The sequence below is a fragment of the Haemorhous mexicanus genome, chromosome 16 (genome assembly GCF_027477595.1).
Source record: "Haemorhous mexicanus isolate bHaeMex1 chromosome 16, bHaeMex1.pri, whole genome shotgun sequence".
NCBI classification, from domain to species: Eukaryota; Metazoa; Chordata; class Aves; order Passeriformes; family Fringillidae; genus Haemorhous; species Haemorhous mexicanus.
The window spans coordinates 8393388-8420602 of record NC_082356.1 but is presented as its reverse complement, the minus strand read 5'-3'; the positions used below and the strand labels follow the sequence as shown (position 1 = coordinate 8420602).

General features: G+C 52.5%; 1 long non-coding RNA gene and 1 pseudogene across 1 annotated transcript; both read right to left on the bottom strand.

The window, feature by feature from the left end:
- The window catches only part of LOC132334706 (zinc finger protein 850-like), a 1213125-nt pseudogene that overhangs the window by 676222 nt on the left and 509688 nt on the right, over positions 1–27215 (bottom strand).
- On the bottom strand, positions 4704–7474 carry LOC132334867 (uncharacterized). The gene is made up of 3 exons (XR_009488510.1): positions 7388–7474; positions 6137–6262; positions 4704–4910 (listed from the first exon to the last, which is right to left on the bottom strand). It is a non-coding gene; the product is annotated as an uncharacterized LOC132334867 (long non-coding RNA).

Below are 27215 nucleotides of genomic sequence, written 5' to 3'. Positions count from 1 at the left end.
AAGGTTCCCCCTTTGCTGGGGCAGATGCAACTCATTCTTCAGTCGGCTGCCCAGCTGCTTTTTGGGAGGGCTGGGGGGATAGGCTGGGGTGGGTACAAAATGGGAGTGGGCTCCTGGCCCTGCCAACAGCCCCCAGCACCCACCGTGGCCTGGGCTGGGGCTGGGGCAGCCAGCCTGACACAAACAAACCCCATGGTGGGAGCAGAGGTGGGACTCCAGAAGCTGTGCCCAGCTGCTTTGCTGTGCAGGAAAGGAAGGGCTTGGGCTGCTCCACTGCCCTTGTTTGCTTTGGGATCCCCGTGATTTTGGGGGGCAGTGCAGGGGGGAAGAGAGAAAGTGTGGGCTTCCCTCACCCATGGCTGGGTTTTTCCCTAGCATGTAGGGGTTGGGCCTTCCTCAAGGCCCTGACAGAGATAAGAGTTTTTCCCTTTTTTCTTGTTTTCCATTTTTGTCTCCAATCTTTTTTCAATAATGTGTTGTTTGTTTTTCCAGAGGAAGCATACTGGGTGGTCCAACGTGGATGGGGAAGTGCTTGGGAGCAGCTGTGGCGTGGATGGGCTGTGCCCTTGGAGAAGGCTGAGGACATGGTTTGGGAGCAGCTTTTCTTCCAGCCGTGGATGGCGTGAGGTGGGTCCCTGTCTGCTTGGCAGGGTGGGATCAGAGCTTTTGGGAGATGGCAGCGAGCACAGGAGCATCCTGCTCTGGGCAGCTGCTGAGGGCTGGATGTGCCGTGGCTGGCTGCAGGCTGGGCACATGTCCTGCCCTCCTGCTCTGTTCCCAAAGGCAGCAGGGATGGGCAGCTCTGGGCACAGCTCTGGGCACAGCCAGCATGGCCTGGGCACCGCAGGCCTTGGCACAAGGGGACAGGAGCCCTCAGCTGACTGGCAGTTTCTGCTTTCTCTCCTTGCAGCCGGGCTCTGCGGGTGCTGAGGCTGCTCTGGGCTCTGCCAGGGCTCTGCTGGGCTCAGCCCTGGGCCCAGCTGGGCTGGCTCTGCCCTCTCATTGCTCTGACAGCTTTGCATCAGACGGGCCCGTTCAGAGCACAGCGCCTGAGCTTTCTGCTTTGGCAGGTGAGTGAGACTCTCCTGCAGGCCCAGAGATTGCAGCTGGGGACACGCATATAATTGGCAAGGACCCAGACTCTCCACAGTCCCATCTAAACGCCTGGGTCTCCACAGGGTGTTTTGTCTGTCCCATTCTTCCTTCTTTATTGGTTGGAATTGTGCAATTGCATTTTCTTCCTCCTCTAGAAGTGCCAGGAGTGGGCCGAGGCTGGCGAGTGGGCCGTGTTCCTGAGGCAGTGCAGGCTGGAGCTGATGGATGGAGAATTGCCCTTCTGCACTTCCCAACCAGAGCAAAAAGCTGTAAGTGGGATTTGGTGTCTTTAAGAATTTTCGGACAGTTTCAAAGGGAATGTGCAGCTCATTACGAGGCTGAGGAGGAAGGTCATCTTCTAAAGGATTTGGCGATTGACAGTTTCTTTTCCCAGTCTTGCTTGGAGCTGGAAGGGCACAAAACAATTTCCTCTTGCTTTGAGCACAATTTCAAATACCAATGTTGGAAACAAAGCCCAAAATGTTCTAAAAGGCTGCTGAGGTCAGTAGGATGGACACATGCCATCAGCACATTTACAATTTAAATAACTGAGTTCTCGTTTTTAACGATCATTTACCTCTTAATGCAAAGTTACACAAGTTTTTTCACTAACACTTGATTTTTGCTTTTATCTTTCACATTTTATATATTTTTTTCTTTTTTCTTTTTTTTCTCTTTAAATAGAAAGAGCTCTAATATGTCTGGCACGGCAGCGCTCAGTGGTGGAGTCACTTCAAACAATGCACGGTAGTCCACAGTCAATCTCCATTCCCCTTCAGATTTACGCACAGGCCAAATGGGGCTGTTGAAGGGTGAGTGGGTCTTGCTGACCACCCCTTGGCTCTCCAGCTCTCGGATCATCTTATGGATGGGGATCACAGCATCTCGAGTGGTTCTATACTGCCGTTGATGCACTGTGGAAGTGGCAATTGGCACCTGTTGCTCTTCTCCCTTCAGAAGTCCTACTGCAGATGGATTCTCGGACAGTCCAGGCAAAGTGTTCAATTGCTGGATGCCCTCTGTCACTACAGCTGCTATCCCAAATGCCCACCTGAGTCCTTTTGGGTCCTTGAAATACCCACTTCAAAGGTAATCTATGCCCAAAATACATGGGGCCTCGGGGCCAGTCACAATAGGGTGTTTTTTCCACTCATTTCCCGTCAGGCTCTCATCCGCTTCCACCAAAGTGAAATCCTGGGATCCCCCTGTCACGCCGGCAATAGAAACAGATTCTGTCCCCACGTCTTGATGGGATTAATGTACATTGCACACCAGTGTCAACCAAAGCTTTATACTCCAGTGGCTCCAATGTGCCAGGCCAAAGAATCCACACAGACCAGAAAACACGATTTTCCCTAGCCTCTACCTGGCTAGAGGCAGGGCCCCTCTAAGCCTGGTCATGCTTCTTTCCCTGGGCATATGTCTTAGATGTTCCTTCAAGGGGATTGGACATGTCATCATCGTCATTGTATCTGGCAGTTCGGCTATGGGCAACTGGAGCTGCTTCCCTTTTGGTGGAGCTCCCTCTCTGAGTCCTGCCTTCCTTCAATTCACATACCCGTCGTGCCAGAGCAGCAGTAGATTTCCCATCCCATCTCCTCATGTTTTCTCCACTATCACGCAGGAAGAACCACAGCTCAGCTCGTGGGGTGTACCTTCTCTCTCCATCTGGGGAATGTCTGTGTTGGGCACTAGGATCTCTGATCTGTACTGCTGAGATTTGGAGAAGGTCTTCCTTAATCTCCTCTCTGAGCTTCTTGTGATTCTCCTCGATCTTATCCTCTAACTTCTGCAGACGTGTTTCCACTGCTGCGATTCTGGCATGCAGAATTGGGCCATGCACAGTGTCTGCATATGCTTGGAGCTTCTTCGCCATATCCAGCACGGTCTCATCCCTCTCATCCCGCTTCATTATGGCTAAGGCAGAAGCATATTCACATGGCCCGAGTCGTACAAGTTTCCGCCACATCACAGACGTGCATGGTACCAAGTCTGGGTTCCTAGTTGTTACGTCATCTGAGAAGATAATCTCTGCCACTGCCATTTCCCTCAAGCGTTGGATCCCTTGCTCTATGGTCTTCCACTGGGTCTGCTGCATCCAAAGATCATCTGCACACAGGTATCTTTGTGCAACACTGTCCAAGACCCGTGCCCAGAGGCTGTGAGGATTAACCCCCCTCATCATTCCTTGGTCGATGACAGGATCATGTGACAGGGATCCCAAATGCCTGGCTTCAGTGTTGTTCAGAATTGTGGCCTCACCTGCAGCATCCCAGAGATGGACTAACCAACTAATTATGGATTCATCAGGTCGCCGGGTGTAATCCTTCCTTAGGCCATGGAGGTCCTTCAGGGAAAAGGACTCCATATTGGCTTCTGATCTGGCACCTGCTGCTTTGACTTCTGATTTTACATCAGGAGGTGCTGAGGGTCCTTCTCCTGCATCATCATCATCATCATCATCCACTGGCCGATTGGTCTTGCCTGTGCATTTTCCACTTCTGGTGCTAGTAGCAACAGCCATTGGTTTAGCTGCTGGCTTAGGCTCACTATCTAGCTCGGCTGCTGGCTTTGAGCCTGGGGTGTTGGCTGCAGCCTGAGTGACCGGGATAGCTGCTGATTTATCTCCCTGCCCCCCTGCCTCTGTCTGCTGCCCAACCGTATCTAGCAACGCGCCATAAGCATATGCCAAGGCTCAGCTCACTGCAATGATCTTTTTTTCCTTAGGGTCATCCTGGTACTTCTCTTTCAGATATTTCCCCACCTCAGCTGGGTTCTGAATTTGTTCATGGGGAAAGTCCCAGACTATAGGGTCAGAGAATTCCTTCAGGATTTGGCCCATATTCTCCCATTTCCCACATCACTTAGGAGTTTCCACACCTGGGTCTATTCCTGAGTCAGGGATCTCATCAGCCCGTCTAGAAATCTCAGCCCTCATTCTAGAGAAGCAGCAGACTGGGAGAGGAAGCTTACCAGATTGAATACCAGAAAGATGGTCTCTTTAACATTCAGGGGAAACTGAACATTCTCCAACAGTGATGTAACAGATTCAGAGGAGAAGAAGGAAAGCAAAGACTGAAAAGCCTCACCCCCTGCTCCTCCTCTAACAAACTGGATGCATAACCATAACCACGAACCATTCATACCTGGAGCAGGCCCCAGCATGTTTATAAACTTCTTACAAGCTATTACCACCAAGCCCAGCAGGATAGCTATTCTGGTCAGTGCCCCTCTGCTGTAAAAGCTACATATTAGGGACAATACAAGAGCTATTTCTGGATAAGAAAATAAACCGAGGGACCATAGAGGTATTAAAACCTTAAAAAACCATAGGGACCAGAATTGCATGCAAGCCTTCACCCCAAGAGACATTATGAATTCAAAAAGCATGGCTGTTAACTGCTTTATACTGACACAGAATAATGGCAACCAAAATGCACTCGAAACAGGGCTTTTCCACTCTCTCTCGAGCCCCACGTGTTGGGCACCAAGTTTTGTCCTGGTTTAGGGCAAGTTTGGGAGAAAACCTCCAAAGGGGGCCCCTCCAGAAAGCAAACCCACAAGGCCCCTCCCCCCAACCAGTTCAGGAAGGATTCCTGGGAGAGAAGTGGAAAGAACCCGTTTATTTGACAAGCACAGCACCCCCAGCACACAAAATGAACAATACCAGATGACACCACTCTTTCACCGCTCTGAAAAAGATGACAAATTCAGAAAGTCTCTCTTGGGGTGGTCGCTCTGTAATCAGTCCCTCCGGCGCTGGGGCAGCTGCTGCAGCCACAAGGTGCAAACTCTTGGTGTTTCCCAGTCCCAGTCTGGAGCAGGTTCGAGTAGTTCCAAAAAAGGTAAAGGAAAAACAGTCCAGGGAAAAATTTGAACTGCTTAGCTAAACTAACTAATGAGCAGAAGCAGAAAGCAAGAGCAAAGCAGGAGCAAAGCAGAAGCAAGAGTGAGAGCAAAGCAAAAAGCCAAGCAAAAAGCAAAAGCTGCACTATGTACTGCCCCGTCTCTGCGTCCTACCGGCTGTGGGGGAGCGCCTGATAAGAAACCAGAGCCAGTCTTGAAGGCACAGAACATAATATCCAGCAGAAACAGCACACACGAGTGGGGATACCAGCATCACAACGTCACCCAAGGACACAGCCCAAACCCATCCTGAGAAAAACCCCAAAATCACCCCAAAAATACCCCAAATCCAGCCTGAAAAGCCTCCCAAAAAACACCCCAAAATCACTACAAAAACAGCCAAATCACCCCAAAACCATCCCATAAACACCCCAAAAACATCACAAAAACATCCTGAAAATCACCCAAATAATCACCCCAAAAGCACTAAAGAACTGACCCCACTGGCCCCAAAAATGACCCCAAAACTTCCCCAAATCCCCCCCAGGACCCCCAAATGCCCCTCCAAACTCCCCCCAAATCCGTCCAAAACTTCCCAATCCTTCCGCTGGACCCCCCACAAATTCCTCTCAAAATGCCCTAAAATCCCCCAAAATCCTCCAAACCCACCTGAGAACATCTCCCCGTGGCAGGTGCAGCCCCTGGCCTGTGCTGGCTCCAGCAGAGCCCCTAGACCCAAATTACCCCCAAAATCTCCCAAAACCCCCCCAACACTGTCCCAGACACCCGAAAACACCCCAGGAGTCCCCAAAATCCCCCCCAAATCCTCCCCCAAATCCCCTCAAATCCTCCCCCAAACCCCCCCAAAATGCCCTAAAATCCCCCCAAACCCCCCCAGAATTCCTCCCAAATCCTCCCTCAACCCTCCCAAAAATGCCCTAAAATCCCCCCCAAATCCTCTCCAAATCCCCCCCCATCCTCCCCAAATTCTCCCCCAATTCCCCGCATGACCCTCCAAATTTCCCCCAAATCCCTCCAGGACCCTCCAAAATTCCCCCCAAATCCTCCCCCAAACCCATCCAGGATGCTCCAAATCTTCCAAAATCCGCCCCAAAATTCCCCCAAATCCCCCCCAGGACCACCCCAAAATGCCCTAACCCCCCCCCCACAACCCCCCAAAACCCCCCAAACCCACCTGAGAACATCTCCCTGTGGCGGGTGCAGCCCTGGCCCGCGCTGGCTCCAGCAGAGCCCCCAGACCCAATTGGGGCCAGGGGGTCCCAGCAGCGCCCCCGCCATGGCCAGGGCCACCAGAGCACACCTGGGTTTGGGGTGTTTTGGAGATTTTTGGGGGGTTTTGGGAGGTTTAGGGTTACTTGGGGGGTGTTTTTGGGGGTATTTGAGGGGATTTGTTTTTTTTTTTCGGGGGGGTTGGGGGTATTTGAGGGGTTTTGGGTTTTTTTTGGGGGGTGGTTTTGGGAGGATTTGGGAAATTTTAGGTGGATTGCGGGGGGGATTTTGGGGGTGGGTTTGGGGGCATTTTGGGGGTTTTGGGAGGATTTGGGGGGATTTGGGGATTTTTTGGGGATTTTTGGGGCGATTTGGGGTTTTAGGGGACATTTGGGGCTTTTTTGGGGTGTGGCTTTGGAGGACATTTGGGGTCTTTTGGGAGGATTTTAGGTTTTGAGGGGATTTTGGGGGGGTTAGGGGGATTTTAGGTCTGGTTTTGGGGGGATTTTGGGGGGTCTGGAGAGTTTTGGGAGGATTTGGGGCGGTTTGAAGAGATTTTTGGGGGGTTTGGGGGAGATTTAGGGCATTTTTGGTGGGGTTTTGGGGGGATATTGGAGTTTTTGTGGGGGAATTTGGGGAGTTCTGGGGGTATTTGGGGGGTTTGGGGATATGTTGGGTTTTGGGAGGATTTGGGGGGGTTTTAGGGATGGTTTGGGGGGATTTGGGGAGAATTTGTTGGGGTTTGGGAGGATTTGGGGGATTTAGGGGTAATTTTGGGGGAATTTTTGGGGGGGTGGATTGGGGGGATTTTTGGGGAGTTATGGAGGGATTTTGGGAGCATTTGGGGGTTTTGGGTGTGGCTTTAGGAAATTTGGGAGGACTTTGGGGGGTATTTGTTGGGTTTTGGGGGGATTTGAGTTTTTTGGGGTGGTAATGGGGGGATTTTGGGTTTTGGAAGGATTTGGGGGCTTTTAGGGACAGTTTTGGGGGGCTTTGGGGGATTTTGGGGGATTTGGGGGCTTTTGGGGCAGTTTTGGGGGGATTCTGGGTGAGGTTTGAGGTGTTTCTGGGAGGTTTTTAGGGGTTTTTGGGGGAATTTGGGGGTGATTTTGGGGGGATTTGAGTGGATTTTTGAGAGATTTGGAGGGATTTTGGGGGGCTTTGGGGGCATTTTGGGGGGTTTGGAGAGGATTTGGGGGGTTTTTTGGAAACTTACTGCGGCCCGTCCTGGATCAGGGTTGGAACCGAGCGGTGGAACAGGAGCGGGGCGGGGAAGGCGGGAGTTGCTGAGGGAACCGCGCAGTGATTGGTTGGTTCGGTGTAGGGCACGGTGATTGACAGGAGAGCCACGGGAGAGGCGGGAGTTGCTGAGGGAATACGGGCCGTGATTGGATGGTTTGGAGCGGGCTGTGTTGTGATTGGTTAATTTGGGAGATGAAGCGCGGCGATTGGATGGTTTGGGGCGGGGCGCATTGCTATTGTTGGGGAAAAGTCTGGGATTTTTAGAGGAACGTTCCTGGTTTTGGGGAGGAAAATTCACGGATTTTTTAGGAAAAATTCCCGTTTCTTGGAGTGGGCACATTCCTGTTTTTTTTGGGGAATCATCCCGGGTTTTTTGAGAGAACCTTCACGGATTTTTTGACTCCAAATAAACCTCAAATAACCCAAAAGAAACCCCAAGTAATACCTAAAAACCCAAACAAACCCGAATAATCCTTAAATGAACCGTAAATAAACCCAAACGAACCCAAATAATCTCTAAATAAACTCCAAATAAACCAGAATATTCTCCAAACAAACCCAAAACACCCCCAAACACCCAAAGTACACCTAAATAAACACCAAATAAATCCAAATAAACCCTAAGGAACCCCAAAAAAACAAAAGTAAACCCAAATAATCTCAAATAAAACCCCCAAAACCCCCAAATGCATCTAAAATAAATTCCAAATAACCCCCAAATAATCCCTAAATGAACCCAAAAAAACCCCCAATAACCCGTTCCTCCCGTCCCCACCCCAAAACAGACCTTGGCCAATCAGAGCGCGAAGCGCTGACGATGACACAATTGTTGGGCAGAAACTAGGAGCACTGGCCCCGCTCAGCGATTTTCAGTCAATCAGCTCCCGAGGCGACTCTGACTCATCAATTGCCAGGCGGAGCCCAGTGCCACAGAGCACTGACCAATCAGAGACAGCGAGGGGTAATTTCCAGCTAATCAGAGCATTTATTGCTGATGACTCATCAGTTGCCAGCAGCAGAATTTGTAGGGGGGTGTGACCCTGGGGATGGGGAGGGGACCCCAAATTAAACCAAAGCTGGGTCGGCAGGCCAGAAAGGAGAAGGAGGGGCCTGGAAACCCCAAAACCAAACACAGGGAGGGGATTGGGGAACGATGGGGAAGGGGCAGGAGAGGGCAGGAAAGAGGGGTTGGGACCCCCAAACTGAGTTGGGAATGAGGATGGGACCACCAAAATTGAGGTGGGAAGGGGGATGGGACCCCAAAATTGAGTGAAAGGGGGGTAGGACCCCCAAAATTGAGTTGGGAGGGGGATGGGACCCCAAAATTGAGCTGGGAGAGGGGTGGGACCACCAAACAGGAAGAAGCCAATTTTGTTCCTGCAATATATATAGTGATTTATTGACATGCAACAGAGTCTATGAATATGCAAAAGGCTGATGTAAGAGGAGACAAGGACCATGCAGCAAAGTTTATTATGGCCACCAAGACACACCCCCATTGTCTTTGGGGACACTCCTTAATTAATCTGGTCTGAATTACATCAGCCTGTTGCATATTCATAGACTCTCATGAAAATCCATAAATTAATTTACATATTTCAGGGATTATTTTACATGGCCCCTCCTTGGGGGTGTCTCCCCATTTCAGGGGCCTCCCATGGAAAGGAAAATGTAAACCCCACTCCCTGTGAATACTACTACTACTACTAAAAAAATGATAACAACAAAATTTATAATAATAATAATAAATTTTGAAATTAAGGGGCTCACAGGCAAAGATATGGGAGTAGAAATTCCAGTTCTTTATTAGAAAAAATTGAAAATACAAATGCAATAGTACAAATTTAAAAGAAAACAGTGACAGAGTCAGAATCCTCTGGGAATCCAGAGGGAAAAGGGCTGATCCTCTGGGAATCCAGTGGGAAAAGGCTGCTTCTGGGGTTCCAAACCTGAGATTCTACCTAGGTAGCAATGCCTGGCTTCTTCCCCTGGGCGGAGCATCTCCCAGTGGGATGATGTCATTTTATCAGCCATGCAGTGAAACTCAATGGCCCATTAACAGCAGATAATTAATAATTATTGACCCATTAACAGAAGATATGTCCTGCAAGAAGGGTTGGCTGTGAAAGAGATAAACTGCCCAATGCACAGAAGATAACTGCCCCACCTCTGACAGATGGCAAACACAACACACACTTATCTTGAAGTCCAGGACCTGTCCTCACTGGCTGCCCCCATTCTCCAGAGTTCATGGTGCCCAGGGAGGCTGCAGCTGCCAGTGCTGGGAACAAACGAGATGGGTCCTGGTTTCGGAGAGCTCCAGAATCCATTTCTGACCCCAAAAAGACAGGGCAAAGGCAGGGCCATGGGGTTTTAATAGGGCATCCCAGGGCTGGAGTTGGGGTTTGGGTCAGGGGAGGAGTTCTTAGAAACACTAGAAGGGTGACATCAAATTCCTGCCTCTTAGCAACAGGGGCACTACACACAGAATGTGTCCCCAAATGGTAAATTCTGCATCAACTACCAGTGAAATGGTGGGACTTCAGATATATTTGATCAATTTCCTTCATTTAAACCTGTTTGGGCTTTTTTTAAGGGATGAAGATGGAGCAGAGGAAAAATAACACCAAACCAAAAGGAGAAGGAGCCAGGAGTGTTCCCAGCAAGGATCACAGGGAATGTGGGTCACCAGGGCTCTACCCAATGAGGGATCTCCAGTGGGGGATGGAGCTGGAGCAGCGCACAAGCTCCTCCCGCACTCGGAGCACTCGCAGGGCTTCCCTTACCGGTGCCTGCGTTGGTGTCGGGTCAAGGTAGAGCTGTGTGAGAAGCTCTTCCCACACTCCTCACACTCATAGGGCCTCTCCCCAGTGTGGATGCGCCGGTGGTTGATGAGGGTGGAGTTGTGCTTGAATCCCTTCCCGCAGTCAGGGCACTGGAAGGGCCTCTCCTCTCTGTGAATTGGATAGTGCAGGAGGAGATGGGAGCTGATCCGAAACCTCTTCCTGCATTTATCACACTCATAGGGCCTCTCCCCAGTGTGGATCTTTTGGTGGCGCGTCAGGGTGGAATGATGGCTGAAGCTTTCCCCACACTCCACACACTCGTAGGGCCTCTCCCCAGTGTGGGTCCTCTGATGCAGGATCAGGGTGGAGCTCCGGCTGAAGCTCTTCCCACATTCCCCACACTCGTGGGGCCTCTCCCCAGTGTGGATGCGTCGGTGCGTGACAAGATGGGCATTCTGCCTGAAGCCCTGCCCGCAGTCGGGGCAGCGGAAGGGCCTCTCCTCTGTGTGAGTGTGCTGGTGCTTGAGGAGATCAGAGCTGGTGTAAAACCTCTTCCTGCACTGATCACACTCGTAGGGCCGTTCCCCAGTGTGGGTCCTCTGGTGCCTGATCAGGTGGGAGCTCCTCCTGAAGCTCTTCCCACACTCCCCACACTCGTAGGGCCGTTCCCCAGTGTGGGTCCTCTGGTGATTGATCAGGTGGGAGCTCCTCCTGAAGCTCTTCCCACACTCCCCACACTCGTAGGGCCGTTCCCCAGTGTGGGTCCTCTGGTGCAGGATCAGGTTGGAGCTCCTCCTGAAGCTCTTCCCACACTCCCCACACGTGTTGGGCTTCTCCCCACCATGGAGCTGCTCATGCAGCACCAGCTCCGAGCTCTGGCCGCCTTCCCGGCCCAGGCTGGCTCTTTCCCCCTCAGATCCCCGCCATCTGCGTTTGCAGCCCCTCCTCGTGCGGGATCTCCGGGGCTTTTCCTCCCCGTTGGGTTCCTGCACCGTGGAGCTGCTCAAAACGGCCTCTTCCACCAGGTTCTGACACGGGGATTTGTCCTCCCTGCTCTCCATGCTCAGCTCCTGCTCTGGGGGAGGATGGACAAGGACAGGATGGGATTTGCCTCTGTGCCACAGGAAAAGGGGAGAAGATCCCCGCAGGGCTGTCCTGCAGCCGGGGGCTGCGCTGGGCTGGGAAATGGAGCAGGACAGAGGGGGAAAGGGGCACTGACTTCCTCCTCACCTGCCTGCATGTCTTGGGGCATCCTCCTCTTCCTCGCAGCATCCATGGGGTTGGGAATGGGAAATCCTGGTTTGGGGAAAACAAGGGATGAGCTGTTTGTAGGAGCGTCGGGGGTAGGACAGCTGGGACGGACGGAGACGAGAGATCTCTACAGCCAGGTTGTGGAACTTGGGGTTCATTGCAAAGGGCCTGGGTGCAGGGGCCCTGCTGGGAGCTGCCAGCCACAGCTCAGAGCAGGCCCGAGAGAAGAGTGGGAGAGAGGATGAGAGGGTAAGATAGGAAGAGGGTAAGAGTGTTAAGAGAGTAAGGTTCCAGTCACAATACAATAAATCTTCTCCTGTGTTGAATACTCTATTTCTCACTCACCAATCCAGTGCAAGATACAAATTCTATAGCATTTACATACAGCCTATAAGAACCATTACATCACCATACCATGTTACATTTTAAAGCCTAAAAACTCCTCTTTGGACCCCTTCTGCTGAGGTAGCAGGGTCTGCTCTGACCCTTGGACCTGTCTGCAAGCAGAGGGAATTGTTTCATCACAAGGGGATTACCTTCAGTCGGGCCACACCATTGTTTTCCAGCTGTTCAGTAAATAAGGTATCTCAAAGCTTGCTTTCATTTCAATCTTGCTAATACTTCCTACATTCTCAAAATCTTTTGCCAGACAATCATATTTGTAAGGCTGTCCTGTTTCATCTTGCCCCACACACGTTGAGTTTGAAGGTCCCACTGCCCGAGTCTGTCTCTACAAGTCACCAGCCACCCGGCCTCCAGAAAAACTCCCAAACACCAAGATTCAGCCCTGAAAAAGCCTCCCAAGAGTTCCCGTCCCTGGTCCCTCCCCTCTGGGGTTCAGGGTTCCTCCCGTCCCAGCTGCCGGGATCACGCTTGGATTGGGGGTCCCCCTTCTCCTCGGTGCCCGCCCTCCCCAGGCTGCTGGCAGTCCCAGCAATCCCAAAAGCTCCCCCCTCTTCGCTCTCCCCATTTCGGGATGCCGGGGCTGTTTGGGCTCCTGGGTCCCTTCTCCCCTCACTCTCTGCTCTGGGCTGCAGGGGCTCCAAGGAGTTCCCCCTGCCCCTCTCCAGCTCTTGAGGGTCGCGCCAATGGCGGCACTCCCCCCTCTCTGGGCTCCCCACTCTGGGCTCCTGGGGGACACAGGGCTCTGCTCCTCCAGGCTGCCTCTGCCGGCAGCCACCACCGGCTATCCCTGATGTCCCCCCAAGGGGCCTTTTCCGCTCAGCCTTGGATTCTTCATTCTCCAAACATCCCCCCAAAAAACCCAACCCAGGCACCCCCCCCGAGATATCAGGGCCGAGCTCCCCCGCCCCGCTCACCTGCGCGATGGGGGGGCGATGATCCCACAGGTGGGGGCTGCGAATTCAGGCAGGGCTCGAGCACGCGGTTCCGCCTGCTCAGCCTTGATCCGCCTTTGTCCTTCCTCTTCCTTCCGCTCCTCCCCTTCCACCCCCCACTCCTCATCCTCCTCTGCTGTCTTATCCCCACCTCCTTCTCCCCCTCCATCCCTCCCCTTCCCTCCCTCCTCCTCCTCCCCCAGCAGCAGCGACACCCTCGGTGCCCCGTTCCCGCAGCCCTCGCAGCCCGCAGCAGGAGCGGGGATGGAGCCGGGACAGGTCGGGATGGGCAGCGCGGGGCTCTCGGCTGCTCCCAGCCACTGCGGGCGGGGGGAACCCGGCCCGGGCCAAAGGAGAGGCAAACTGGGAAAACTGGGGGCTGCACATCCAAACTGGGCCTTGCTGGGGACCCTGCCAGGGCACTGCCAGCCCTTGGGGCTCCTCTTGGCATCTCCAGGAGGGAGGAACGCACACAGGGCTGGGGGATCCCAGCAGTGGCAGCGCTGCCAGGGACTGGGCTGGACTGGGATGGTACTGGGAGTGACTGGAGCTGTACTGGGTTTGTATGGACATCATACTGGGAGTGACTGGGACTGTGCTGGGTTTGTACTGATATAATACTGGGATCATCCTGCCACGGCAGATTGTGATCATACTGATGGAGACCTGGGATCACACTGGGAGTGAGCAGGAGCCTGTGGGGAGCAAATGAGACCATGTTGGGGCAAATGGGATGTACTGGGAGTAACTGGGATGGTGCTGAGGGTGATTGGGAGCAGCTGTGAGGAACTGGGATCATGCTAGGAGCAACTGGGAGTGACTGGGAGTGACTGGGTGCATGCTGGGGGCCATTGGAAACTGCTGGGCTTATCCTGGGATGAACAGGGATCATGCTGGAGGTGACTGGGATCATACTGGCAGCGAGTGCCACCAAACTGAGGGTGACTGGGAATGCTTGGGAGCAAATGGGAACATATTCGGGATACTGGGAGTGACTGGGAACATGCTGGAAGGAACTGGGGAACACTGGGAGATACTGGGAGTGACTGGAACAAAAGTGAGGGTGAAAGAGAGCAGCTGGAACCATGTGGAGCACAGCTGGTTCATACCAGTGGGCTGGTGGAGTTTGCTGGGAGTTTAGGGCAATTATTGGGGTTTTTGGAGAGAATCACTGAGTTTGGGTGGTGTTGGGGATTTTGGGAGGTTTGTGGATTTTGGTAGGTTTGGACTTTGGGGGATTCTATTGGCCTTGTGGGGGGGTGTTTTGAGATTTATTGAAATCTTTTAAGGTTTTTTTGTACTTTTGGGGCTTTTACTAGGATTTTGTGAGGGTTTTGTGAGATTCTCTGGAATTTTGAGGGGGTTTATTTGGATTATTGGGGGATTTGGGGGGGTTTATTGGAATTGTGGAGGCATTTAGTGGGATTCTTTGGAGGTTCAGGTTTTTTAAAGAATTTTTTGGAGTTTTTTGTTAGGATTTTGGGAGGTTTTTGTGGGGTTTTTTGGGTGTTGCCAAGATTTCTTTGGGTCTCGGGGTGGATTTTGTGGGACTTTTTATGGTTTTGCGGACATTTTTGCAGGGATTTGTGGGGTTTAATTAGGATTTTGGGGATTTGTTGAAATTTCAATGGATTTTGTGGGCGTTTATCAGGATTCTAGGGTGTTCTAACAGAACTTTGTGAGAGTTAATTGGGATGTCGTGGGTTTTATAGGGACTTTTGGGGATTTTAAGGAGATTTTGGTGCCTCTCAGCCCTTCCCAACATCCGGGGATAACTGCAAAGCCCCCCCAAAATGCCACTAGAAACCTCCAAAATCTCCAAAAAATCCTCAAAAAACCCTCTGAACACCCGCAAATCCCACAAAATACCAGTGGAACCCACCAAAAGTTAAAAACACTCTCGAAAATTTCAATAAATCCTCCCCAAGAAACCCTCCACAACTACAGTAAAATTCCCCAAAATCCAAAACCCCACAAATCCACAAAACCCCCCCAAATCACGTAACATCCCCCCCCAAAACCCAGTAATTCTCCCCAAAAACCCCCACCAAATCCCCAAAACCCCTGCTAAAATCCCCCAAAAAAGCCCCCAAAATCCCCCCAGACTCACTGGGGCCGTCCTGGATCAGGGGGCACCGGCCGGTGGAACAGGAGCCACTTCAGGGGGCCCTCGGAGCTTTTTGGGGATGGGGCACCATGGGAGACCACCCAAAAACCTGATGGGGGAACCCCTGCTGTGCCCCCTCCCCCTGAAACCCCCAGACCCCGGTTCAGGGTGAGCCTGAGACCCCCCGGGAGCCCCAAATCTCCCCCAGGTCCCCCACAGTCCACCAAGGTTGGCCCAGGACCACTCCAGACCCAAAAACACTCCCCAAGACCCCCAAAACCTCCCCAGGACCATCAGACTCCCCCCAGTTTTCCCCAAAATTCACCCCAGACCCACCTGAGACCCCCCCCAAATCCATCAGACTGCCCCAAATCCCCCTCAGACCCCTTAATCCCCCCAGACTCCCCCAAATTCCCCCCAGACCCACCTCAGAACCTCCCAGATCCCCTCACAACCCCCCAGTTCCTCTCAAAATCCCCTCAGACCCTCCCAGTTCCCCTCAGATCTCCCTAAACCCACCTGAGAAAGCTCCAGACCATCTCAAGCTTCCCCCAAAGTTCCCTAAAGCCCCCTCACACCCACCAAAGCCCCTCACACGCCTTCGTTCCCCCCAAACCCACCGCACACCCCCCTATTTCCAGTCAATGCCCCCAACAATCCCCCCTTTCTCCTCAGACCCGCCCCAAACCCCCCCAGTTTCCCCCCGCCCCCACCTCAGCTTCTCCTCTGCCGCTTTCGCCTCACAATCACCCGCCGCCGCCGCGTGGGCGGGCTCCCAGCCAATAGCGACGCACCTCAACCCGATTCAACCAATGACCACGCTGCATGTCCCCAAAAAACCAATCACGGCGTGGTTCCTCTCAGTAACGCCCGCCTTCCCTGCGCGGCTCCGGCCAATCAGAGGCGAGCCCTGAGCGGCGCCCCGCTGCCACCGGGACCCGCTGGGCTGGGGACAGGTGCGGGAGGGGCCTGGGGGGGGATCGGGGGGGCGGGGGAGGGTCCTGGGGGGGCTTTGGGGAGGGGTCCGGGGCTTTGGGTGGGGTCTGGGGAGGGTCCTGGGGCATTGTGGGGGGACCAGGGGGTGCGGATGGGTCCTAAGAGGGGTCTCGGGGGGGGAACGAGGGCAGGTCTGGGGGGGTTTTGGGGAGGGGTCGTAGGAAGGTCTTGGGAGGGTCTGGGGGTGTTGGGATGGTCCTGGGGGAGTTTGGGGAGGGCTCTGGGGGGTCCTGAGGGTGTCCTGGGAGGGTTTTGGAGGTTTTGGGGAGGGGCTTTGGGGGGTCTGGAAGGATTTGGGGAGAGGTTCTGGGGGGGTCTGGGGAGGGGTTGGGGGAGCCTGAGTTGGGTTTGGGGAGGGGTCTGGAGGGTCCTGGGTGGGTCCTGGGTGGGGTCTTGGGAAGGGTCTGGGGGGGTCTCAGGGGACATCCTGGGCTGGGCCCGATTGGGGTCTGGGGGCTCTCAGGGGGTCCTGGGCCAACCCTGGGGGGCTCTGGGGGGTTTGGGGTTCCTGGAGGGGTCCTGGGCGAGATTTGGGGGTCCCGGGGGGTCCCAGGCCCACCCTGAACCGGGGTCGGGTGGTTTCAGGGGGAGGGGTCACAGCAGGGTGTCCCCCCCCTTACCGGTTTTTGGGAGATCTCCCATGGTGCCCCCTCCCCAAAAAGCTCCAAGGGCCCCCTGAAGTGGCTCCTGTTCCACCGGCCGGTGCCCCCTGATCCAGGACAGCCCCAGTGAGTCTGGGGGGATTTTGGGGGGCTTTTTTGGGAGGGTTTTGGGGATTTGGGGGTGGCTTTTTTGGGCTTTGGGGAATTTTATAGGGAGTTTAGCAGGAATTATTGGGGTTTTTGGAGACAATTACTGAGTTTTGGGGGTGTTGTGGATTTGGGGGGTTTTGGAATTTGGGGGATTTTATTGGGGTTTTGCGGGAGGTTGGTTGTTTTGGGGCATTTATTGAAGTTTTTGGGAGTATTTTTTAATTTGAGTGGGTTTCACTGGTATTTTGTGGGATTCTCTGGGGTTTTGGAAGATCTTATTGTAATTTTGGGGGGATTTTGGGGGACCTTGGGTGGTCTGAGGGGGCTTTGGGGTTGTCCCCAGTTGTGGGGAAGGGCTGAGAGGCACTAAAATCTCCTTCAAAGCCCAGAAAATCCCAATAAAACCCACAAAATCCCAATTAAATCTCACAGAATCACATTAGAACACCCTAGAATCCCAATCAAAGTCCACAAAATCTATTGAAATCCCAACAACCCCCCCAAAAATCCCAATTAAACCCTACCAATCCTCCCAAAAATATGCCCAAAACAACAAAAAGTCCTACAAAATCCCCCCAAGACCCAAAGAAATCTTGGCAGCATCCAAAAAAACCCCACAAACCCCCCACAAATCCCACCAAAGAACAAAAAAAAATCCCTCAAAATTCCTGGACCTGCAAAGAATCCTAATAATGCTCCCAAAAATCCAATAAAATTCCCCAAATACCCCAATAAAACCCCCAAAATTCTGGAGACTGTCACTGTCCTGGTTCAGGGCAAGTTTGGGAGAGAACCCCCCAAAGGGCTCCTCTAGGAAAGCAGATTCAGTCGCCCCTCCCCCAACCGGTCCGGGAGAAAATACCTCCTTGGAGAAAAGTGGAAAAACCTGTTCATTAAACAATAAAACTTAAACAATATTAAACAATGAAACTCTTACTGCTCCAAAAGAGATGACAAACACACCAAGTCCCCCCTGGGTTGCAGTTCAGCTCACTCAGTCTCTGCTCAGCCCCTCCAGTGCTGGAAATGCCGCGGCCCAGGCCCGGCCCGGGGGCCACAGGTGGAGCTGCCGGTGCTCTGCTGGTGTTCAGTCCAGAGCAGGTTTGAACAGGGCCACAGAAAAGGGAAAAACCACAGTCTAGAGAACTTCTTTGCCTCACCTAGCTAAACTAACTAAAAGCAAAGGAGAGCTCTGTCCCGCTGTCTATCTGCCGACAACACAGTCCAGGAGCAGGAATGTGGAGGAGTGAGTTGTGTCTGAAAACAAACTGCTGCTGCTTCTCTCTCTCCTTCACTCTCTGGAACAAGTCTTAAAGGTGCAAAACTTATTATTCAGCACAAACAGAACAAGACGACTGGGGATAAAAGCATCATATAGTCAACCTATAACACTGCTACACTCAGGGAGAACAGAGCAAGTTCTGTGAGGCAAAGTGGTGAGTGGAGAGTGAGGGGAGATGGTCTGTCATTCTGACCTGTTCAGAGTTTCTCTGGGATTTAACCTTTCTCAGGTGGAGGGTCATCACCTTCCAACCTTTCCCTTAAAAAGTGACCAGGTGCTGCTGAGAGCAGATGGATCCACCACAGCCCAGCTCCACATTTGTAGACAAGGACTCACGTTGCTCATTCCACCAACCCAGCAGCATTTTCAGTGTCACAACGCCTCTGCCTTTCCCTGTCAATCTTATAACTCTGAGATGCCCTAGGACAGATTTGTACCCTGGACTGAAGTTCCCAGCTTGGACTGAAATCTCAGGGAGACTTCCAGATGTTCCTATGATGGCATTGGATGAAGGGAGATGCAGCTCCTTCCCTGGCTGCACTGACAGCATTGCCCAGAGCCAGGCACTGGGGACAGCGTCACCCTGAGCCAGCTGTGCCCCCTGCCAGAGCCCCCAGGGCCGGGCAGCTGCTCCCAGCCCTGTGCCCTGCAGAGGGAACTGGGCCCGGGGCTGCAGAGCTGCCCCATGGCTCTGCTGCAGCTCTGCCTGCACAGGAGGGGCTGCACACCTTGGAGCCCCGGCCCTGAGGGCAGAGGCTTGGCTGGGGGCACAGGAGGGAGGGGGCTTGTTCAGAGGGAGGGGCTGCACTGGAGGGGATCCTGTGGACATCTCTGATCTCTCCCTGCCACAGCATTTCTGAGTTTGGTTTTCTCTCATTGCCTGATCTTCTCTCTTCCTGGAGATTTTCCTCCTGCAGGTGTTTCCCTGTGCCTGATCTCTCTGTGCCAGCACTCAGAGACCCCAAATCTCTGGGCACTCTCCTTGGCTTGACAGAACCCTCCCTGTTTGCAGGGCACTGGCTGGGGCAGGTTCTGTTTGCAGCTTGGAGAAAGGACAGCTCAGACTGAGTCTGATGGCTCCAGCAAATGTGATTCTTGGGCTGTCCATGGGCAGAGTGGCTGCTTTGGTGGGGCTTGACAGCTGGCCTGCAAGCAAAGCTGAGTTAATAGAAGAAATAACAATTGATGATTTTCGGTGTATCCATAGCAAGGAAGAAGACAAGGCCGTCAGCATGGAAACCAATTAGAAAAGATACATGAGAATTTTTGTAAGCTAGACTACGTGCCTAAGTGGATGTGTATACGTGCCTTATTAAATTTCTGTTAAACTTTTGCCAATTATATTGACGCTGATTGCTTTGCACCAATGAATAAGTTATTGTGATGTAGTTAATGACTTAAGATCACGCTTTGTTAAGGGTGTATAAACGGGAGAAGACGCAGAATAAAAACTTTTTTTCTTCCTGGACTTTGGTCACGTGTGTATGTCACGTCCGGCCTAACGGTGACATTTGGTGCTACCCTGACCTGATGGAACTGCCGGGCGAGGGGCAGTGAGCACAGAGCCCAGCGAAGCTGAGAGCAGCGGGGAGCAGCTGCCAGTCCAGACCTGATTCTGACACCTGGAAAAAAGGTGAGCTGCTGGGAACAATGGGAAATAATTTAACAAGTGAAGAACAGATTGTTTTATCTACATGGAAAACTTTCTTAAAAACAAAAGGAGTTAAAACAACGGACTATGCTCTGCATAGTATTTAAATATGGGCAAAGTCTCAAAATTTTAAGACTGATGTAACTACTGCTTTTAGTGTTAGAGCTTGGAAAGAAGTTGGAGAAAAACTCTGGAAGTAATTCAGAATGGGGATAAAGCAGCTGCAGATTTATCTCCTACTTGGAGGTTGCTTTATAACACCTTAAAGGAGTGGAAAGCAGAACAGGACAAGAAAGACCTGGAGGAGGAACTCGTAGCTGCTGGGGAGCAGCAAAGGGAAGAAGCTCAGCCTGAGTGTTCTGCTGGGATTTTTTCTGCAGAGACTGTTGCCGGGTCTGTTGCTACAGGAAAAGTTGGTAAGGCTTCTTCTTGTTTGTCTGCAAAAGGCTTCAAATCCACGTACCCCTCCCCCATAGAGCCACTAGCTGAACTTAATGTTAAATCTAACTCTGAGTCCTCGGCACAGTGGCCGGCTAAGATGACCTTAAAAAAGAAATAAATTGAGCCATCTGCTCCTTTGCTTGACTCTGACTCTGAACTGCATGAACACATGGAAATATTAACTCTTTCTCCTCCTTTGTTTTCTGATTCTGATAGTGACCATGAGGAAATTACAGGGATTAAAAGGTCTGTATTAATGCATACTTCTGTTTGCTGTAAAACTGGTAATAGAAATAAGCTTTGTAGAACTAGTAGTAGAAATAACCTTGGTAAAACTGGTAATAGAAATAAGCTTGGTGTTTCAAAAGCTCGGCCTTCTGATAATGTCACTGTAACTGTTCGTGATTCTTTTTGGTGCTGGGAATATGTTAAAAGGAAAGCAGTTGAGATAGGAGACTGGGATTTAGTGGAGAAAATAGGCACACCGAAGGGCTCGGGTGCTCTTGATATGGATGCTAATAGTGTTGCTACTAGTGTTGGTAATGGTAAAATGGCTTTTCCTGTGTTTAAAGCAGTTCCTAATTCAGGATGAAGTGATAGTCATGAGGTTTTTGCATGGAAGGTTGTGCAGGATCTTCAGTCTAAAGAAGCTAAATTTGGTATTAATTCTGCTGAAGTAATGCAATTAATTCGTATTGTTAATACAGATTTGCTGTCTCCTTATGATATTGTGCATTTGGCAACTGTTTTGTTTCAACCAGTGCAGTCTAAGGTATTTCAAGAAAATTGGAGGCAATTAGCCGAGCGAACAGCTTTAGATAAAATGAAACTACCTCAGCAGGACCCTCGTCATGCTGTAGGAGTTGATGTTTTGCTTGGTCAAGGGCCTGTTTCTAATCCAGATTTACAGGCATGGTGGGATCCCCTGGTTTTAACACAGGCTCAACAATTAGGTATGAACGCTATAAAACAATGGAAATGGCAGATCCAAAACAAAAATATGTCACTAAAAAACAAGGTCTTAAAGAACCTTTTCTGCCATTTGTAGAAAAAATTGCTGCAGCAATTGAAAAACAGGTAGAGGATGAAAAATTAAGGGAGATTCTATGTAGGCAATTAGCCACTGGCACAATGTGGGAACTGTTCCTCCTCACCTCCTCCCTCATCTCCTCTCTGAGTTCTTGGACTACAGCAGAGACATGAGCCTGCATTGGGCCAGTGATCATACTTTCATAATTTCTCAGCTTGTTGGCAACAGAGCCCACTGTCTCTCGGTAGATATCTGCATTAATTGTTGCAATGAAGGTGGTGTATTGAGATGGCCCCAGATTTGCCAGACTCCAACACATTTGCTCTGTGCACCTGACCTTGTCGGGGTCATTATCATGCTGTCCATCCCTCCCAAAGAGAACCTCCAATACTGACACTTCTCTCAGCTGTTGGATCCCTTCCACCCCCCTCAGAGGGTCTTCCAGCACATTCTATGGTGGTGCTTCTGCATTCCCTCCCTGTGGACAAACCTCCCTCTGGCACTCACTAAAAGCTGCTCCCAGAGGGAAAGGGAGCCTGGCTCCCTTACAAAAATCTGATTGATACCTGAGTCCTGGGTCAAGGGTCCCACATTCCTTGCCTCACCACCATCCAGTTGCACACCTGTACCCATAAGGTCCCAGACCCAGAGTAACCAGATTGTACAAGCCTCACATCCCCGTTCTACAATGTCTTTGTGCAGATTACAGAGACTTTTGTACATCAGGGACTCAGTGATGATCTCAACTCTTGTCTCTCCTGCAGGTTGTGAGGGCCCTCCTTTCTTATCCTCATCTGGGTGCTCTGGCTTCATCTTAGATCTCCTTGTTTCCACCGGGGCAACTGCTGCTGGCTGTGATTGCCTTTGCACTTCAGCTGGAACCTGGACAGTTGTAACATCTGTGGGTTCCACTGCTGCACCATCAGACTCTCCCTCTTTGAGGCAGGGGAAGGGTTTTTCACCAGCTGTGGAAATGTACTCCTTCAGCATCTGGCCCATCTTTTTCTCTAGAACCCCCACCCAACCTGGGTGGTTCATTTCTGAGATGGGCTCTGGGGCAGGGTCAGGCTCTGGGACAGCAGCATCCCTTGTCTCTGGGGTAGGTGTCAGCGTGGTTATCCAGGTTAATCTTCCCTTATCTCTGAATGCTAAATGTAACAGGCCTATCAGCAACACCAACCACTGTATGGTATCATTAGCATTTAGAGTGGATCTGAACCCTTTGAAAACTGGTGGGGCAGACCCAAAGAGCTGGGTGAAGGGCTGGGAGAAAATTTCCCCCAGTGTCATTTCCTCACAGTAAGTACCATTATTAAAGTAACCCCAAAACATACACTTAGTGTCTCATAGCTCTGAATCCATGTGCCTGCCTTCCAGAGGAAGTTAAAAATCCATTAATTCCTCACCTTATTAAGCCATAAAGCAAACTGGATAATAGCCACAGCAGCCTTAGTTATGGTGAGCTTGTGTTCCCAAGGATGGCCAGGCTGGTCCTGATGGGGCAGAAGGAAGAGCTCCAGGCCCTCTGTGAGGGTGGTGAGGGCAGTGGGCTGTCAGCAGGGGCTGGCTGGGTGAGCTGCAATCCCTGGGCAGGGAGCTGCAATCCCTGCCCTGGCTGTGGTGGGCTTTGCTCCTTGTGTGGCAGGGTGCTGTGGGCAGAGCACACAGAGATTTCAGGGATGTGGGCAGGGGGATTCATGGCCGGCACCTTGCAGCTGATCCCCTTGGCCCCTCCTCTCTTGTGGCCATGGCAAGAGCTGGGTGGGATGGCTCTGGCAGAAAGGTCTCCTTGGATTCCTGCACATCCAGGTTCTGACTGTGGCTCTGTTCCTCTCTCTTTCAGCCCTTCAAGGCCTGAATGAAGACAACAGCCCCTCCTGAATAAGCATATTTGTTCAGGTGATGTTTGAGGGAAGAGCTGCAGAACTACTTTCATCTGCAGGCTCAGAAGAACCAGTGTCTCTTTAAGACCTCCAGATCCCTTGGAAGGTGAGACCACCTGGAGAGCAGAGGAGATCAGCTGGAGCTCCAGGCACAGCTGATGACTGTCACAGCTGAGCCTGAGGGAAGCTCCCATAGCTCCTGCCTTCTCTCTTGCTGTTGACAGCCCTCAGAACCTGCCCATCCCCTTTCTTCCATCCCAGCTCATCCCTTTGCTTTGCCTTCCATTAATAAACAGTTTGGCTTCTTTGCTTTACCTGCATCTCTGTGGAGCTGGAGTGATGCAAATCCAGAGCCCTGGGACACACAGGCCCCTCCTGCCATTCTCTTCCACACTGTGTTTTTTGCACAGACACAGAGGAACGAGGGCAGATCAGGCTGGAAAGGTCCCTGTGCTGGAAGTCCAGTTCCACAACACTGTGGAGTTACAGATCTTGCTGAGCACCCTGGAGCCCCTGGACTCTGGAAGAGCAAACCTGAGGATGCTCTGAACCCAGCTGTGAGGGATTCCATGGCAAGCATCCATGGAGGGCAAAGGAGCTTGGAATGCTGGAAGGTTTCAAGAACAGCTTCCTGAAAGCACAGCAGTGCTCCATCCCTGCACAGGATCAGGAAGAGGGCAGAACCAGAGACCATCTGGGCTTAACAGAGAGCTTTGGGTGTGCCTAAGGGCAAATGAAGCCGCAGCACGGTGCCTGAGACTCGGAGGCGCGACCGTGCCAGTGCCTGGAGCGCTGTCAGGCAGTGCTGGGATCCCAGGTGTGGTTCTGGTCCCCACAACCAAGGAATGGCAGCCCCAGGCTCAGACCCAGTCAGAAAGCCAACCAAGTGAGACCAGAGGGAGGGCACCCTTCCTGTTTCTCTTGGGCATGGCTGCAAAACAGCCCCTGCTGCTTCATCCTCTGCCTGTGTTTGGAGTGTGCTGGTGGCAGAGCCAGCCAGGTTGTGCTCTGCCTTCCAAAGCCTGTTGGGAGCCAGCATGAAAAGCTCTGCATGCACAGCTGAGAGTCCTGGAAGGTGCTGGCAAGAGCATCCTGCAGGAACAGGGCTCTGGGCTCTGGCTGGGAACAGCCTGGTTTTGCTGCTGTGACCGCAGGCGGGAGTTGAGGCAGGTGAAGAGGCAGTGGGCAGCTTGTGTTTGTAGAGGGCCTGGGGCTGCACCTCTGAACCTCCACCTGGAAACACACTTGGGGGAATACGAGCTAGAGCTGGAGTGCCTGTCCTGAAAGGACCTGAAGTCATTCAGCCTTGCCAGCTTTTCTTAAGAGTGTATTGGTGTTCCCCAGGAAAGCAAAACATTTGGGGAAATGCCTTTGGAGGAAAGGGGCTTGCTTCTCAAGGAAAGTGCTTCCCAGGGAGCTCCCAGTGAGGTGGGAAGGGTGATCCAGGAACCACAGGCCTGGCAGCCTGAGCTTGCCATCGAGGGAGGCCTTAGAGCAGATCCTCCTGAGTGCCATCCCCTGGCATGTGCAGGGAACCAGGGGGTCTGCTGGAGGGTGGGAAAGCTCTGCAGAGGGACAGGGACAGCTGGGGGTCCTGCTGGGGTGTTGAGAGCTTCTGTGTTGGAGTTTGGGGGTGTTGGTGTTTGTGGGTTGTTGGGGAAGGAGTTGTCTGGAAGGTGAGAAGTGTAGGCTGGAATTTGAGTCAGTTTGAAAGCAGCATCTGTGGTTTGGCACAGATTTGGTTACAGAGGGCAGAAAGAATACCTGTGACTATTCTTGTTCATGGTCCTGATTTTCCTGCAGGGAACAAGAGGGGAGAGCTGTATTTTACTGGCCACTTAGATATCTGTACCGGGGGGAGGATTAGCCCTTTTGCCATCTACTCATTTGTTTGGGCTACTTTTGTAACACTGAGTGGACTTTAATTTCTTGAGAGCTTTTATTCTTTAAGAGAATTAGGATAATATCATCTCTTCATAGAAAACCATTTGCAAAAAAAAGAATGGCCCTTTTTTTACCTCTGTGCAGTGTTATTTTACGTGACTCTCACTGGATGTTAAGGCAAATGAGTTGCTGCTTTGAGACAGGAAGCAAAATTCCAACTCTTCACCTTCTCAGGCCATCCCAATGAAGTTGGGAAGTTTGCAAATTTTTGGAACTACTTGAGTTGAGCAACGGGAAGTAAAGCTTTTCTGAAGTGAGGATTCCTAAATGCCAGATTCTTCTGTGCCTTTGCCACTAAGGTGTTTTTGTGCTGAAGGAAATGACTTCAATGAGAAAATCATTTCAGCATGGAGTGAGAGCTTCTGACCGAGACCAAGTGTTGCCAGCAGTGTCTCCAGGTGCTCCTGCCAACAGCCCCTGCAGGAAGGAGCACAGTCCCCAGTGCCTGTGGGCTTTGGCTCCCTCTGGCACAGAAGCCCCCCAGGGGCACAGGTCTCTGGGACAGGAGATGGGCACCAGCGCTGCCAGGGCTTGGAGGGTGGCAGGTCTGCTTCGGTGGGGACTCTGCCACACCTGCTGATGTCAGCGCTCCCCAGGCCGCAAGGGTCAAAGCAGCATTCATACCCTGGCCCCCACGTTCCATGTCCGTGTCACACCCGTGGGTTTAGGATGGCCACTGGCCAGGATGTGTCCCAAGGAGGCCGAGCCAGCTTCTGTGGAAGGCCCCATGCCCTGCCCAGCAGAGCCCTGGGGTTTCCTTCTGCTGCCCTGAGCCCACAGAGCAGGGCAGCGTTTGCTGATGGTTTGAGCTGTTCCTAAAGACCCTGTTGGGCTGTCTTAGACATCTGGGGTGAGAGATTCCTTCAACCTGGGCCACTTTGGGTGGGCTGGGGGTGGCCCCAGGGCAAGGGGCAGTGTGGGCAGGGGCCCTTTGTGACACGGTGCTGCGTGGGCACCGTGGCATAGAACAGGTGTCCAAGGGCCCTTTGTGACACGTGGTGACATAGGAGCTGGCAGTGACAAGAGCACACCACAGTGCTCAGAGCACACAACGGGACAGGACAGGACAGAGCGGTGCCGTGAGGAGCCCCCACACAGTGCGCTCGTTCCTGTCCAAACCGGAGCCTTTCCAAGGTGTTATTCCTGCAGCTGAACTCGAGACCAGACCACAGGACTTGCCAACCCGTGGTCTCCCTGAGCCTTCTCTTCTGCAGGTGCCCTTGAGGGCAGAGTGTGGGATTTGGTACCCCGGAGGCATCTCCCATCCCTGCTGCCAGTGCCCTCGAGGCCAGACCACAATCCTTGACAGGAGTCTCCTGTCCTTGTGGCAGGAGCCCTTGGGACCGAGTGCAGGACTTGCTGTCCTGTTGCCTTCCTGAGGCTTCTTTCTTGAAGGTGCCTTCCAGGTACGACTGCAGGACTGGGTGACTTGGAGATTTTCCAAGGCATCTCTCCTGCAAATACCAACAAATCCAGTCAGAGACATGGAGCAGAGACCCCCGAGAGTGCCCAAGCTAGCCTGGGTAGAGGAGGAGGAGGAGGAGGAGGAAGAAGGCCCTGGAGCTGCCCCAGCACAGGAGACTGAAGAGGTGGTGCCGTTCCAGCCACCGCAGGAGGGTGAGTGGCAGAGCTGAGCTGCAGGACTGGTGCCTGCAGCCGGCATGACCCTATGCCATGCCATGACATGCCATGCCATCCCATGCCCTGGGGACATGCCCACGGACAGGACGGAAGAGGGGCCAGGCAAACACCCCGCAGTGGCCGTGCTCCATCCTCCTGGGACTTCCTAGGGCTCTCCCTGCCTGAGGAGAGCAGGGCTGGGCTGTATTCTCCGGCCTCTCCCGCAGCCCCTCAGCTCTGGCTGCGCTCACTCTTTGCCAGATGAAGCCCTGGAGCGCACGGGAGAGCAGGAATCCAGCCATGGCCGCTTCCGCAGCGCAGCTCAGGTACCTGCAGCCATCCCCACCTGGGCTGGGCCTGCTGTCCCTGCTCAGCCGAGCACCATGTGTGCAGCATTCCATGAAACATCCCTGCCTTCCTGCCCTTCTCCTACAGTTCATCTGCCAATTCATGAAGAGAATGAAGGAGGAAGAGACCATCGCCATGGGCACTGGGCTCAGACCGTACTCGCCCATTTTCCAGACTAAGACCAGTGCTGCCCTGCTGTGTATGCTTGTAGAGGAAGATTTTTACAATCCAACGCAAGTAAGCAGCCTGTGGGCTGGGTTTGATTCTCCCAAAAATTGCTTGGCCTCCCAAGCCATTCATGCTGGTTGCTGTGAGCCTTTGAGGCCACATGGCAGTGTGGTGGCAAGGGAAGCACTTCTCTGGGGACACTGGGG